This window comes from Ascaphus truei, chromosome 4 (genome assembly GCF_040206685.1).
Source record: "Ascaphus truei isolate aAscTru1 chromosome 4, aAscTru1.hap1, whole genome shotgun sequence".
NCBI classification, from domain to species: Eukaryota; Metazoa; Chordata; class Amphibia; order Anura; family Ascaphidae; genus Ascaphus; species Ascaphus truei.
The window spans coordinates 420,327,812-420,335,491 of NC_134486.1; positions in this window are offsets into that span (position 1 = coordinate 420,327,812).

Here is a 7,680-nt window from a genome sequence, read left to right on the forward strand (position 1 = left end):
AGGCCAGCCTGTCCCGGAGGCTTCCCTGTCCCGGAGGCCAGCCTGTACCTGTGGTTTCCCTGTCCCAGATGCCAGCCTGTCCCTGTGACTTCCTTGTCCCGGAGGCCAGCCTGTCCCGGAGGCTTCCCTGTCCCGGAGGCCAGCCTGTACCTGTGGTTTCCCTGTCCCAGATGCCAGCCTGTCCCTGTGACTTCCCTGTCCCGGAGGCCAGCCTGTCCCGGAGGCTTCCCTGTACCTGTGGTTTCCCTGTCCCGGAGGCCAGCCTGTCCCTGTGACTTCCCTGTCCCGGAGGCCAGCCTGTCCCTGTGGCTTCCCTGTCCCGGAGGCCAGCCTGTCCCTGTGGCTTCCCTGTCCCGGAGGCCAGCCTGTACCTGTGGCTTCCCTGTCCCGGAGGCCAGCCTGTCCCTGTGGCTTCCCTGTCCCGGAGGCCAGCCTGTCCCTGTGGCTTCCCTGTCCCGGAGGCCAGCCTGTACCTGTGGCTTCCCTGTCCCGGAGGCCAGCCTGTACCTGTGGCTTCCCTGTCCCGGAGGCCAGCCTGTACCTGTGGCTTCCCTGTCCCGGAGGCCAGCCTGTCCCTGTGGCTTCCCTGTCCCGGAGGCCAGCCTGTACCTGTGGCTTCCCTGTCCCGGAGGCCAGCCTGTACCTGTGGCTTCCCTGTCCCTGAGGCCAGCCTGTACCTGTGGCTTCCCTGTCCAGGAGGCCAGCCTGTCCCTGTGGCTTCCCTGTCCTGGAGGCCAGCCTGTCCTTGTGGCTTCCCTGTCCCGGAGGCCAGCCTGTCCCTGTGGCTTCCCTGTCCCAGAGGCCAGCCTGTACCTGTGGCTTCCCTGTCCCGGAGGCCAGCCTGTCCCTGTGGCTTCCCTGTCCCGGAGGCCAGCCTGTCCCTGTGGCTTCCCTGTCCCGGAGGCCAGCCTGTCCCTGTGGCTTCCCTGTCCCGGAGGCCAGCCTGTCCCTGTGGCTTCCCTGTCCTGGAGGCCAGCCTGTCCCTGTGGCTTCCCTGTCCCGGAGGCCAGCCTGTCCCTGTGGCTTCCCTGTTCCGGAGGCCAGCCTGTACCTGTGGCTTCCCTGTCCCGGAGGCCAGCCTGTACCTGTGGCTTCCCTGTCCCTGTGGCTCCCTGTCCCGGAGGCCAGCCTGTCCCTGTGGCTTCCCTGTCCCGGAGGCCAGCCTGTCCCTGTGGCTTCCCTGTCCCGGAGGCCAGCCTGTCCCTGTGGCTTCCCTGTCCCGGAGGCCAGCCTGTCCCTGTGGCTTCCCTGTCCCGGAGGCCAGCCTGTCCCTGTGGCTTCCCTGTCCAGGAGGCCAGCCTGTCCCTGTGGCTTCCCTATCCCGGAGGCCAGCCTGTCCCTGTGGCTTCCCTGTCCCGGAGGCGTGCCTGTACCTGTGGCTTCCCTGTCCCGGAGGCCAGCCTGTCCCTGTGGCTTCCCTGTCCCGGAGGCCAGCCTGTCCCTGTGGCTTCCCTGTCCCGGAGGCCAGCCTGTCCCTGTGGCTTCCCTGTCCCGGAGGCCAGCCTGTCCCTGTGGCTTCCCTGTCCCAGAGGCCAGCCTGTCCCTGTGGCTTCCCTGTCCCGGAGGCCAGCCTGTCCCTGTGGCTTCCCTGTCCCGGAGGCCAGCCTGTCCCTGTGGCTTCCCTGTCCAGGAGGCCAGCCTGTCCCTGTGGCTTCCCTGTCCCGGAGGCCAGCCTGTACCTGTGGCTTCCCTGTCCCGGAGGCCAGCCTGTCCCTGTGGCTTCCCTGTCCCGGAGGCCAGCCTGTCCCTGTGACTTCCCTGTCCCGGAGGCCAGCCTGTCCCGGAGGCTTCCCTGTCCCGGAGGCCAGCCTGTCCCTGTGGCTTCCCTGTCCCGGAGGCCAGCCTGTCCCTGTGGCTTCCCTGTCCCGGAGGCCAGCCTGTACCTGTGGTTTCCCTGTCCCGGAGGCCAGCCTGTACCTGTGGCTTCCCTGTCCCGGAGGCCAGCCTGTACCTGTGGCTTCCCTGTCCCGGAGGCCAGCCTGTCCCTGTGGCTTCCCTGTCCCTGAGGCCAGCCTGTACCTGTGGCTTCCCTGTCCCGGAGGCCAGCCTGTACCTGTGGCTTCCCTGTCCCGGAGGCCAGCCTGTCCCTGTGGCTTCCCTGTCCCGGAGGCCAGCCTGTACCTGTGGCTTCCCTGTCCAGGAGGCCAGCCTGTCCCTGTGGTTTCCCGGTCCCGGAGGCCAGCCTGTCCCTGTGGCTTCCCTGTCCCGGAGGCCAGCCTGTCCCCGTGACTTCCCTGTCCCGGAGGCTAGCCTGTCCCTGTGGCTTCCCTGTCCCGGAGGCCAGCCTGTCCCTGTGGCTTCCCTGTCCCGGAGGCCAGCCTGTCCCTGTGGCTTCCCTGTCCTAGATGCCAGCCTGTCCCTGTGGCTTCCCTGTCCCGGAGGCCAGCCTGTCCCTGTGGCTTCCCTGTCCCAGATGCCAGCCTGTCCCTGTGACTTCCTTGTCCCGGAGGCCAGCCTGTCCCGGAGGCTTCCCTGTCCCGGAGGCCAGCCTGTACCTGTGGTTTCCCTGTCCCAGATGCCAGCCTGTCCCTGTGACTTCCCTGTCCCGGAGGCCAGCCTGTCCCGGAGGCTTCCCTGTCCCGGAGGCCAGCCTGTACCTGTGGTTTCCCTGTCCCGGAGGCCAGCCTGTCCCTGTGACTTCCCTGTCCCGGAGGCCAGCCTGTCCCTGTGGCTTCCCTGTCCCGGAGGCCAGCCTGTACCTGTGGCTTCCCTGTCCCGGAGGCCAGCCTGTCCCTGTGGCTTCCCTGTCCCGGAGGCCAGCCTGTACCTGTGGCTTCCCTGTCCCGGAGGCCAGCCTGTCCCTGTGGCTTCCCTGTCCCGGAGGCCAGCCTGTACCTGTGGCTTCCCTGTCCCGTAGGCCAGCCTGTCCTTGTGGCTTCCCTGTCCAGGAGGCCAGCCTGTCCCTGTGGCTTCCCTGTCCCGGAGGCCAGCCTGTCCCTGTGGCTTCCCTGTCCCGGAGGCCAGCCTGTCCCTGTGGCTTCCCTGTCCCGGAGGCCAGCCTGTACCTGTGGCTTCCCTGTCCCGGAGGCCAGCCTGTCCCTGTGGCTTCCCTGTCCCGGAGGCCAGCCTGTCCCTGTGGCTTCCCTGTCCCGGAGGCCAGCCTGTACCTGTGGCTTCCCTGTCCCGGAGGCCAGCCTGTACCTGTGGCTTCCCTGTCCCGGAGGCCAGCCTGTCCCTGTGGCTTCCCTGTCCCGGAGGCCAGCCTGTACCTGTGGCTTCCCTGTCCCGGAGGCCAGCCTGTACCTGTGGCTTCCCTGTCCCTGAGGCCAGCCTGTACCTGTGGCTTCCCTGTCCAGGAGGCCAGCCTGTCCCTGTGGCTTCCCTGTCCTGGAGGCCAGCCTGTCCTTGTGGCTTCCCTGTCCCGGAGGCCAGCCTGTCCCTGTGGCTTCCCTGTCCCAGAGGCCAGCCTGTACCTGTGGCTTCCCTGTCCCGGAGGCCAGCCTGTCCCTGTGGCTTCCCTGTCCCGGAGGCCAGCCTGTCCCTGTGGCTTCCCTGTCCCGGAGGCCAGCCTGTCCCTGTGGCTTCCCTGTCCCGGAGGCCAGCCTGTCCCTGTGGCTTCCCTGTCCTGGAGGCCAGCCTGTCCCTGTGGCTTCCCTGTCCCGGAGGCCAGCCTGTCCCTGTGGCTTCCCTGTTCCGGAGGCCAGCCTGTACCTGTGGCTTCCCTGTCCCGGAGGCCAGCCTGTACCTGTGGCTTCCCTGTCCCTGTGGCTCCCTGTCCCGGAGGCCAGCCTGTCCCTGTGGCTTCCCTGTCCAGGAGGCCAGCCTGTCCCTGTGGCTTCCCTATCCCGGAGGCCAGCCTGTCCCTGTGGCTTCCCTGTCCCGGAGGCGTGCCTGTACCTGTGGCTTCCCTGTCCCGGAGGCCAGCCTGTCCCTGTGGCTTCCCTGTCCCGGAGGCCAGCCTGTCCCTGTGGCTTCCCTGTCCCGGAGGCCAGCCTGTCCCTGTGGCTTCCCTGTCCCGGAGGCCAGCCTGTCCCTGTGGCTTCCCTGTCCCAGAGGCCAGCCTGTCCCTGTGGCTTCCCTGTCCCGGAGGCCAGCCTGTCCCTGTGGCTTCCCTGTCCCGGAGGCCAGCCTGTCCCTGTGGCTTCCCTGTCCAGGAGGCCAGCCTGTCCCTGTGGCTTCCCTGTCCCGGAGGCCAGCCTGTACCTGTGGCTTCCCTGTCCCGGAGGCCAGCCTGTCCCTGTGGCTTCCCTGTCCCGGAGGCCAGCCTGTCCCTGTGGCTTCCCTGTCCCGGAGGCCAGCCTGTACCTGTGGTTTCCCTGTCCCGGAGGCCAGCCTGTACCTGTGGCTTCCCTGTCCCGGAGGCCAGCCTGTACCTGTGGCTTCCCTGTCCCGGAGGCCAGCCTGTCCCTGTGGCTTCCCTGTCCCGGAGGCCAGCCTGTCCCTGTGGCTTCCCTGTCCCGGAGGCCAGCCTGTCCCTGTGACTTCCCTGTCCCGGAGGCCAGCCTGTCCCGGAGGCTTCCCTGTCCCGGAGGCCAGCCTGTCCCTGTGGCTTCCCTGTCCCGGAGGCCAGCCTGTCCCTGTGGCTTCCCTGTCCCGGAGGCCAGCCTGTCCCTGTGGCTTCCCTGTCCCGGAGGCCAGCCTGTCCCTGTGGCTTCCCTGTCCCGGAGGCCAGCCTGTCCCTGTGGCTTCCCTGTCCCGGAGGCCAGCCTGTCCCTGTGGCTTCCCTGTCCCGGAGGCCAGCCTGTCCCTGTGGTTTCCCTGTCCCGGAGGCCAGCCTGTCCCTGTGGCTTCCCTGTCCCGGAGGCCAGCCTGTCCCTGTGGCTTCCTTGTCCCGGAGGCCAGCCTGTTGGACAAGGACAGTTTTTATATATTGTGTGCCCGCTCTCCCTCAGGACATTGCTACACCCCATAACGGATTGTTTCCACAACCGGGAAACAGAGGGACGATTGCGGCAACCCCGGTACCACCTCCTGGTAACCTTCTCGGTGGGGAGAAATCCAATCCCTTCCCAGGTTAGAGGTGTCACAAAGTGGATAATTGTGTGTTTTGTGTACGTTTGTATGCTTGTGATGGGATTCTGGGAATGATTATATGAAGGAATAGGATGGGATTCTGGGAATGATTATAGGAAGGAATAGGATGGGATTCTGGGAATGAATATATGAAGGAATAGGATGTGATTCTGGGAATGATTATATGAAGGAATAGGATGGGATTCTGGGAATGATTATATGAAGGAATAGGATGTGATTCTGGGAATGATTATATGAAGGAATAGGATGGGATTCTGTGAATGATTATATGAAGGAATAGGATGGGATTCTGGGAATGAGTATAGGAAGGAATAGGATGTGATTCTGGGAATGATTATATGAAGGAATAGGATGGGATTCTGTGAATGATTATATGAAGGAATAGGATGGGATTCTGGGAATGAGTATAGGAAGGAATAGGATGTGATTCTGTGAATGATTATATGAAGGAATAGGATGGGATTCTGGGAATGAGTATAGGAAGGAATAGGATGTGATTCTGGGAATGATTATATGAAGGAATAGGATGGGATTCTGTGAATGATTATATGAAGGAATAGGATGGGATTCTGGGAATGAGTATAGGAAGGAATAGGATGGGATTCTGTGAATGATTATATGAAGGAATAGGATGGGATTCTGGGAATGAGTATAGGAAGGAATAGGATGGGATTCTGGGAATGAATATATGAAGGAATAGGATGTGATTCTGGGAATGATTATATGAAGGAATAGGATGGGATTCTGGGAATGATTATATGAAGGAATAGGATGTGATTCTGGGAATGATTATATGAAGGAATAGGATGGGATTCTGGGAATGATTATATGAAGGAATAGGATGGGATTCTGGGAATGAGTATAGGAAGGAATAGGATGGGATTCTGGGAATGATTATATGAAGGAATAGGATGGGATTCTGGGAATGATTATATGAAGGAATAAGATGTGATTCTGGGAATGATTATATGAAGGAATAGGATGTGATTCTGGGAATGATTATATGAAGGAATAGGATGGGATTCTGGGAATGATTATAGGAAGGAATAGGATGGGATTCTGGGAATGATTATATGAAGGAATAGGATGGGATTCTGGGAATGAGTATAGGAAGGAATAGGATGGAATTCTGGGAATGATTATATGAAGGAATAGGATGGGATTCTGGGAATGATTATATGAAGTAATAGGATGGGATTCTGGGAATGATTATATGAAGGAATAGGATGGGATTCTGGGAATGATTACATGAAGGAATAGGATGGGATTCTGGGAATGATTATATGAAGGAATAGGATGGGATTCTGGGAATGATTATATGAAGGAATAGGATGTGATGGATTTTGGGAATGATTATATGAAGGAATAGGATGGGATTCTGGGAATGATTATATGAAGGAATAGGACGGGATTCTGGGAATGATTATATAAAGGAATAGGATGGGATTCTGGGAATGATTATATGAAGGAATAGGATGAGATTCTGGGAATGATTATATGAAGGAATAGGATGTGATGGATTTTGGGAATGATTATATGAAGGAATAGGATGGGATTCTGGGAATGATTATATGAAGGAATAGGATGGGATTCTGGGAATGATTATATGAAGGAATAGGATGGGATTCTGGGAATGATTATATGAAGGAATAGGATGGGATTCTGGGAATGAATATATGAAGGAATAGGATGGGATTCTGGGAATGATTATATGAAGGAATAGGATGGGATTCTGGGAATGATTATATGAAGGAATAGGATGGGATTCTGGGAATGATTATATGAAGGAATAGGATGGGATTCTGGGAATGATTATAGGAAGGAATAGGATGGGATTCTGGGAATGATTATATAAAGGAATAGGATGGGATTCTGGGAATGAATATATGAAGGAATAGGATGGGATTCTGGGAATGATTATATGAAGGAATAGGATGGGATTCTGGGAATGATTATATAAAGGAATAGGATGGGATTCTGGGAATGATTATATGAAGGAATAGGATGAGATTCTGGGAATGATTATATGAAGGAATAGGATGTGATGGATTTTGGGAATGATTATATGAAGGAATAGGATGGGATTCTGGGAATGATTATATGAAGGAATAGGATGGGATTCTGGGAATGATTATATGAAGGAATAGGATGGGATTCTGGGAATGATTATATGAAGGAATAGGATGGGATTCTGGGAATGATTATATGAAGGAATCGGATGGGATTCTGGGAATGATTATATGAAGGAATAGGATGGGATTCTGGGGAATGATTAGATGAAGGAATAGGATGGGATTCTGGGAATGATTATATGAAGGAATAGGATGGGATTCTGGGAATGATTATATGAAGGAATAGGATGGGATTCTGGGAATGATTATATGAAGGAATAGGATGGGATTCTGGGAATGATTATATGAAGAAATAGGATGGGATTCTGGGAATGATTATATGAAGGAATAGGATGTGATGGGATTCTGGGAATGATTATATGAAGGAATAGGATGTGATGGGATTCTGGGAATGATTATATGAAGGAATAGGATGGGATTCTGGGAATGATTATATGAAGGAATAGGATGGGATTCTGGGAATGATTATATGAAGGAATAGGATGGGATTCTGGGAATGATTATATGAAGGAATAGGATGTGATTCTGGGAATGATTATATGAAGGAATAGGATGGGATTCTGGGAATGATTAT